The 8,461-nt window shown below is 39.5% G+C and overlaps 1 pseudogene; it reads right to left on the bottom strand.

The window, feature by feature from the left end:
- Nucleotides 1-7,057: 7,057 nt before the first annotated feature.
- LOC132766596 (protein yippee-like 1 pseudogene) lies at nt 7,058-7,414 on the bottom strand (annotated as a pseudogene).
- Between the last annotated feature and the right edge of the window lie 1,047 nt (nt 7,415-8,461).

The following is an 8,461-nucleotide window of genomic DNA, read 5'->3' as shown; positions in this document are numbered from 1 at the left end:
TATCTTCATTCTTTTTTGTTTCAAGAACTATCCCCCCCTTCTCTGGGGTCCCTTCCACAGAATTGAATAAAATCCCACATTATCTGCTTTGAACTGGGATATATGGCAGTGTGAACTCAGATAACTGAGTTCAAAGCAGATATTGTGGGATTTCCTGCCTTGATATTCTGGGATATAAGGCTGTGTAGAAGGGCTCCAAGTATAGAGCATAGTCTATCTCAGAAGAACATAAAAGAAATGTCAACTCTCTCTATTTTCTCTGCAATGGTGCCACCTCTATTTTTTTCAATGCCTGGGCATTAAATTATTGTAGAGGCTGGGTGGTTGACCTCCTGAGTGGCACTGGTGCTCTTGCCTCTCTGCAGAATGACCCTTGACTTAGCCACAGGTCATATTAAAATCCATAATATCGGCTTCAAAACCTGCCCTCGACTTTTACATGATGTTGACTTATACATATGTATACAACAATCAAGTAAACCATGGTTCCCTAATCAGAACATATTCAGAGAGAAGTCCTATTGATTTCAGCAGAGCTTGTGAATTTGCTGAGAATTACCATGAATGAAACTAATCATAGTATCCTGCAGTCACTGAGTATGAATGTGGACAGTACACTAGCCTCATTGTGTATTCTGAATCTGTTTTTCTTTTTAATAAGTACCATGCTTATTTCACAAAATACGATAGAAAAACCAGTGGATACATCATGTCTACCAAATAAATTCAAAAGGTGTTTACATTAGTGAAAATTAATTATTAAGATCCTGAAGCAACACAGGTTATAAATAAGGTATGAGCACTGGGTATTTATTTTCATAAGCCAAAGAAAAATATTCTGGGGGGGAAACATACCATACATGGCATAGCAACAACATATTTTTATTAACACAATGTCTCTCCACCTGCGTGATGTACTAAAATTTCATTTGAAGTACAACTGAGCATCAGGCACGGACACAGATCAGTAATGCATTTTCTGATTTCTGGGAGATTTAGTCAACATGACTACATAGTGATGCATTTATGGTAGGCAAAATGTATGCAGTAAAGAAATTGCCTGAAATGGTGTGCTCTAGAAGTGCCAAACTATCTTGGAAAATTAGATATGCAGTAAAGGTGTAAAGAAAAAGGGAACTGTACAAAAGAGTATAGGAGCGATAGTAATTTAAGGTGTTTACATTTCAAGAGCAGCTAGGCTGTAATCATAAAAGACAACATAAGCAGATAAAATCCAAATGAGTGATGATAGGCACTATCGAAAGAAATGTAGGAGGATAGCTTGTCAGAGTCTAATCTGGTTGCAAGGATTGGAATGTATGTTTTAATTCACATTTTTATCAGGATTTTTTATGATATAAATTTCCTCTTTTAGGATTGGAACTATACATTGCTATATACTTTCCAGCATGTCCATTAGTACATCACCAAAACAAAGAAGACAAGCAACACCAATAAAAAGAAGAGATGTCCTCAAATTTGCATTAAAACTGTGTACCTAAATTTAAATTAATGCAATATGAATACAAGATAACTTACTTGAGCAGGGAAGCATGTGAGCAGATAATTCAGCTATCTGCTTGTGTCTGCTGCCAAACACTATTGAGGCAGATCATCTTGGAGTTTCATGTTTCCCTCCAAATGACACCATCTTTGATTCACCTCGCCAACTGCTTTCAGTTTCTCTCCCCTTATTCTCTGACAGCTTTATGAATATATTCTATATAATCTCATTCTGATTTTAAAAACTCAACTCTGTGCTGATATCAGCCAACTTTGCAAGTGTACAGTAAACTTAGCCCTGAAATTATCATTAAAGGATTTTTGAAACCTGCATATTTCAACTCTGACTATAGAGAAAATTGAGAAAATACTGGATTTTTTTCATTTTCCAAAAAGAACTGAATGCATATTTTCTATGTTCCCCACACCCTGTAACAGAGCCTAATCCAACTAGCAGAGCCTACTAGGGGTGTGCAAGATATTATGTTGGTGTATTGGATTCTGAGAATTCGGTTGCTGAATCCATTAAAACAAATCTAGACAATAGGCCAACAAGTGATTGATAGATATATAAATCTCTAAAGTTTCCCCATTCGCGCCAATGGATCGAATCCTTTGGGAACAAAAACAGAAAGCCCCTCCCAATTTTGGGAATGTCCCAGTAAACAGAATGGGGGGGGGACCAAAAACGGGACCAAAAATGACAGGGGTTTTTGTTGAGTCGAACACACCTAGAGCCTACCACTTAATAAATCTTGATCAAGTTAATCCCTCCATAACTATTTTGTTTACCTTGAAGCCCTTTTTTTGCCAAAAATCCTACATCAGGGTTTTAAATATTAATCCCTTTATGTGGCGTTGCATGCTTTTTGTTCAATGCACCCTTGTGCTTAATGGTATGCTTGGCAATAATGCGACTAAAGGAGCACTACTGCCGATTTCAAGAGGTGAAGGTGGATGGCTGAGAGACTGCTTATACAATGGAGCCAAAAGTGTAACTTCACTTCCATGACCTTGAACACAAATGCAGAAATGGCACATGAGACAAAAACACCTCTCCTCTTCTATATGGGAATCTATATCTGCATAAGATACTAACTGGATTCTGGGCTTACAGTGCAATTCTAGGCATATCTGATTGAATGGAAGGTGCTCAATGAGACTAAGTCCTGATTGTCCTTAAAATCACAACCTAGATATATTATAAAAGTAGGTTAACAACATAATTCCCATCTAATTCTATTTTATTTTATTTTATTCTTGCTCTCCAGCCAGCCACAGGAAGTGTATTGGGCTGATTCACAAGTATGTGCGTGAGTGTTGGATGGGTCTGGTTAAGGTAATGCCATAATGTGGATTTGTTTTTTTTTTTCCCCTTGTGGACCAGCATAACTACCTTCCATTTTTGTGTCTTTCCTTACTGCACTGTAAATAAATGCAAAGAAGTACAAGAGAGAGATGTTTCCATCTGATTCTGTTTTAATGTTTGTGAGCTGCCTTGAATCCCAGTTGGGGGAGTGGGGAGGAGGCATTGTTTTAAGATTGTAAATATTGGAGAAATCAAAAGTAAAAATGGGGACATAGTAAGGGGGATGCTTCTTCTGTTTCCTCAACTTCGGTTTATTTTTTGCCATCCAGTGAACAGCTTGGACCAATGAGAAGACAGTTGTTAAAAAACAAATGAACTTTCCAATGCTGGATATTCAGCTAGCTTAAATAAACTCGGTTTTTGACAGTGAAGCCTTGCCCTGCTGCCTAGCTAAACTGGTCCAGTTTCTATGAGGAATGAGGAAATGATCAAGGAAGGAAAACAAACTCCAGGGAAGGATTTAAAGAGCCTAGTAAAAGGTTCTGGAAAACAAGGGAGCTAAGTTATGTAGAGCCCAAAGGAAAGGGTAGGTGCATCGTGTTAGGGAATTTTGAAGGCATGTCTGCTCTTTTCACTGGATCATGGAAGGAGAAGAAATTCCTTTCTACCATGCACACACAAGGTATGGTCCAAAGCCCATATGGAAAGACTGGACATTACACCACCCTCTAGATCAGGGGTCCTCAAACTAAGGCCCTGGGGCTGGATACGGCCCTCCAAAGTCATTTACCCGGTTCTCACTCAGGGTCAAACTAAGTCAGAAACGACTTGAAAGCACACAACAACAATCCTATCTCATCAGCCAAAAGCAGGCCCACACTTCCCATTGAAATACTAATAAGTTTATATTTGTTAAAATTGTTCTTAATTTTAATTATTGTATTTTTTTTTAAAAAATGCATTACAAATAAGATATGTGGAGTGTGCATAGCAATTCATTCCTGTTGGGTTTTTTTTTAATTATAATCTGGCCCTCCAACAGTTTGAGGGACTGTAATCCGGCCCTCTGTTTAAAAAGTTGGAGGACCCCTGCTCTAGATGTTGGAGTCTTATTTCTAGACCTTACTTTCCATAGAGAAAAACAGAACCTCCACACCAAGGTTGTTTATGGGTTTTTCAGGAGTTTTTTTTTTCTAATAAACTGCATAGTCCTACATTGGTATTGACAAAGTAGTCTCTCCATATGTATCTTTCCTAAGGGAAAGCAACAGAATCCAGCACTTCAAAAAAGCTAGCGATAAATATTTATCAGTCACCGAAGGGATTTCAAATTCACATGCCTTTGTTCTATGTAAAAGTCCCCTTGAGGGAAGAAATAATTTTGCAAACAGTTCAAATGGATAGTAGTGTGACACAACATGAAGGAAGTCTGTCAGTATAACCCATGTGTTAGTGGCATTAGATTAGTAGTAATTACAGGGGACTTAATGTGGAATTAGCAAAGAAAGACTATTGCTTGATTTTCTTCACTTCCTGAAGTAGGTCTTTCTGCAATGTAGAAGTTTTCAGACTTTTGGGAAATGTGAGAGATAGCAGTGGATCTCTTCAGCTCAATAATCAAATTAGCAAAACAGAAGCTGAACAACAACCAATTCCATGCCTGCATCCAACACCATGTATAATGTTTAGTAGAGAAGGAAAAAGGGTTGGTTTTCTTTCTAAAACATGCAAAGTAGCTTTGTGAAACACATAAACTTACAAATACTTTAAACACAGAGTCTGAGGGAGGAGAGAAAGAGAGGGAATGGTTGCACTTAGAAAAATGCAGGAAAAGAATGGGCGCAGAAAAGCAAATGAACAAGAAGATACTACAATGCAAACTAGAAATTAGTGATTATAGGTATGCAAAGATTGCTCGCTGGAATCCTGTTGGCTCATTCCAACTAAAATGGATTCATTAAATCAATTGAGGGATGGTGAGTTAATAAATAGGCAAATCCCAGTTATCCAGTGGCTCAACCGTGGAAGCTGTTTTGTGCTGTAGATGTCTGTGGTGCTATTGGTAGAGTGGCTAAGAATGGCCCCTACCCACCCCCTAAGTTGTGGTGCAAAGAGTACCCTCCCATCTCCAAGCAGTTAGTTGAAAGTTTTGCTCAGCAGGACTGGAAGAGTCACTCTGTCATGTCACTCTGAAGTGCCCCACTTGACCATGCAACAGACCTCCATTGCCTTGAGATGCTCCTTCAAGTTCCAGGTGAGTTTTGGAAGAGTAATTGCAATGAAGACAAACATTCCATAATAAATACAGAGGAATTATAAATCTATTATTTTAGGCTACAAACCTATAACTGCAATTTGCAAGCTACTATAAAGAAAAATATAGTTGTTGGGTTTGTAAAAAGACATTAGCGTACAGGAGAATAACATGACTAGAGTTTTAAAAAATATGTTTTTAGCAACCAGTCATCCTGTCTGGGGAACTGTGGCCCTGTAATTCCCAAAAGTAATTATTAAAGTTTTGATTAAGGGTATGATTGTGAAAGGGAAACATAAAAGGCAGACCAGCTCCTTCTGATCACTATTGTAATATCAATGTTCCCTTAACATGCACAAAGAATGTCATGAACTCCTACTCAGGCAGGTCCCAAATATCACCGCCTCCCACTGGTCATGATCTATTTAAAACAGACAAATTCACACATGACATATGGAGAAGGTGTCAAGAGAAGCAGCCTTCTTCTATCCACTGAGGTCAGCCCGAGGCTCACAGCTTGCCTATGACAAAGGCAGTCTGTTGCGCTGCCGCATTTCACAGGTAGGATTGATTCGCAAGCCATCTGGGGTGCCATTTGAGGGAGATCTACAGTCACGCCACAAACAAGGCATCGTGAGAGTCAACAAGCTCAAACCTGAAATCATTGTCACTGAAAACATGAAGCATTAGCCATTTGAGCTGAAGAAAAGGTTCTGACGGGATTTGTTTGCTAATATAACTATACTGTCATTCTCCTCAGATTGTAATGTAACCCGGCTGCTTTTTTCTTTCATCTTTTTTCCTTCTGTCATCATATTTATACGTCTTAATAGTCATTGTTGCATCTGTTCTTGCCTTGTTGTGATTTTACATGTCTACCATGTAGTGAGTTAGTGTCATTAAGAAGCAGGGCATAAATATTGGCTGGCATTCTGTTAGTCTGATACAATGTCAGTAAGTACTCTGTGTTCTCATTTGTTATTGCGGGACTATTGCCACAACCATAAATGACCCTGAAACCCACCTTATAGCTAAGTGTCCATACTGAGTTATGGAGGCATGTGCTGCTGCTGAGCAGCAGGAGGTGTGTGCTGCTGATGATACAGGATGACATGATTGGTCCGCTGCTGCTGAGAGCGAAGCAGAACCCCTTGAGGGTTCCTCTTTCCATTCCTTATTGCATTGTTGCTGATTGACATGAAGAAACTGGTCATGCCATCCTACAGTGCCCCATTCAGCAGATACTCCAGTCACTCTGGACAGCTGGCTGTCTTTTAAGATGGATTTCAGGGGTCAGATGAAAACTGAAAGCCTAGTTATGAAATGATGACTACATAGAATCATAGAGTTGCAAGAAACCACAGGAACCATTCAGTCCAAGTCCTTGCCATGCAGGAGCACCCAATCAACACACTTTAAAAATTCTGTGTATGGGAAGGTTTTTCCCCAAAAGTCTTGTTAATATTCTGCAAGTCTATTCCCACAGGTCTCCTAGAAAATGTCAGGGACATGTGATGAACAAAAAAGCATTCAGAGCAGAAGAGAATACACTGAAAGGCCAAGATAAAAACTCATTAGTAAAAGTAACAGCGCTCTATGCAGTCATGCCGGCCACGTGACCTTGGAGGTGTCTACGGACAATGCCAACTCTTCGGCTTAGAAATGGAGATGAGCACCACACCCCAGAGTTGGGGGGAAACCTTTACCTAGTAAAAGTAATGTTGTAATTGGAAAATTATTATTTTTATAAAATGTCCATCCAAAACAACTGTTCACACATATACAAAAAGAAGGGAATATAAAGAAAGAGAGAAAGACAAGAGAAGGCATGAGGATGGGTGTGAGGACACCACAAAATTCCACTACTACTGTGGAGGTTTCAAAATGCATGGATTTTCTGAACCACCCCGACCAACATTCTTGTTGCACTAATCTTGTATAAAGCTTGTTCCATCAATGAATTATCCACAAAGAAAGAGCAGTGTTCCAGTTTACTCTATGCCAATGTCTATGATTATGTGGGCAAGTTCAGTAATTAACTTCCTTCTTCTTATTTCCAATTGCTCTCAAATCCATGTTCATATTTCCATCCAAGTGGTTTTGCAGTTGTCACAATAAATATCTGCTACTGCATGGAAGCCCTTCAAAAGAACTCTCTCTTCTGCAAGACCACAGCGCACATTGACCACTGAAGTAAAGGGATAGGCTGGTCCCCTGCTTCTCTGAAAGGACTTGGAAATTAGTTCATCAAGGTTGGCTAAATGCACTCTGCAGTGGATATAGCTATATGTTCGGTGACAATTTGACAAATAAGCCTGGAATATTTCAGGTTTTGTCATCTTTACCATCTCTGGTGTTCACTCTGATCAGGGGTGGCACATGAAGTATTACAACTTTGCTAGGCATGCTAGCCAAAATCAGAATGGAAAATACAAGCACACACCATTGTTTGATGCAAGAACTTGGCCCTCACACACAAATGTGACCTGCAGCCAATTGTTGTAGCATGAAGGATAGAAACCTGAAACAGTTTAGATTTCCAGCCAGAGAAACAGACATACTCTCATCCAGAAAATATCTCTCTGTTCTTTCTTCTCTCAGATTCTCTCTCACATCTAAGCTTCCAGCCAAGAGTGGCTATTGAGAAAACACTAGGTACCCAATCCCTTAGGTTTTCTTTTTGAGAAAGGATGCTATTATTGTTGGAACCTTTTCAGTTTGTGTGTCTTCTAAATATGCTGCTACCTTCTATGCGCTACATGTTGTTTTGGGTACACAATGGCCAGAACTCAGAGAACTGTTTGTTTATATGTATAGTATGTAAAGTTTAAGAAAAAACTTACGGTCTCATCACATTAAGAGGGTTAAGCATGGATGACCCTCCTTTTAGCATAGAGACTCATCCCCTCTATCATTAGCAGTCCCGTTTCGAGTGTTGCCTCCCCATTATACTCACACTCACACTCACGTGTGGAAACTTAAGAGCTGGCTATACATTCATCTTGCATTCATCAAAAGGTCAGTATTACTTTTTTAAAATCAAGAGAAACAACAATATCTGAAAACCAAAAGATCCCAAAGCCCCTTACATTAAAGGAGACTGACACCAGTTTAAAACCACTTCTTTCCATGGGATAAAATTGTTCTGCCCCAAACCCCATAGGATACAAGAGATAGTGTCATGGATCTGACTTATCTGGGAAAATTGGTATGTGACCTACCTTGAAGGGTTGGTGTGTGAGCAGCCATTTTGTAGAACCGGGAAGTTAGACAGCAGAAAAGCCGAGGGAGGCACTATTTGCATAGGAGTGGCCTGATTGGCCAGGTGCAAATGAGCAGGTGCTAAAGCATGAGAGATGGGCGGAGTCAAGAGTGGCAGTTAGAGGAGGCCAACT

The sequence above is a fragment of the Anolis sagrei genome, chromosome 2 (assembly GCF_037176765.1).
Source record: "Anolis sagrei isolate rAnoSag1 chromosome 2, rAnoSag1.mat, whole genome shotgun sequence".
Classification (NCBI taxonomy): domain Eukaryota; kingdom Metazoa; phylum Chordata; class Lepidosauria; order Squamata; family Dactyloidae; genus Anolis; species Anolis sagrei.
This window is presented reverse-complemented; position numbering and strand designations above follow the sequence as displayed.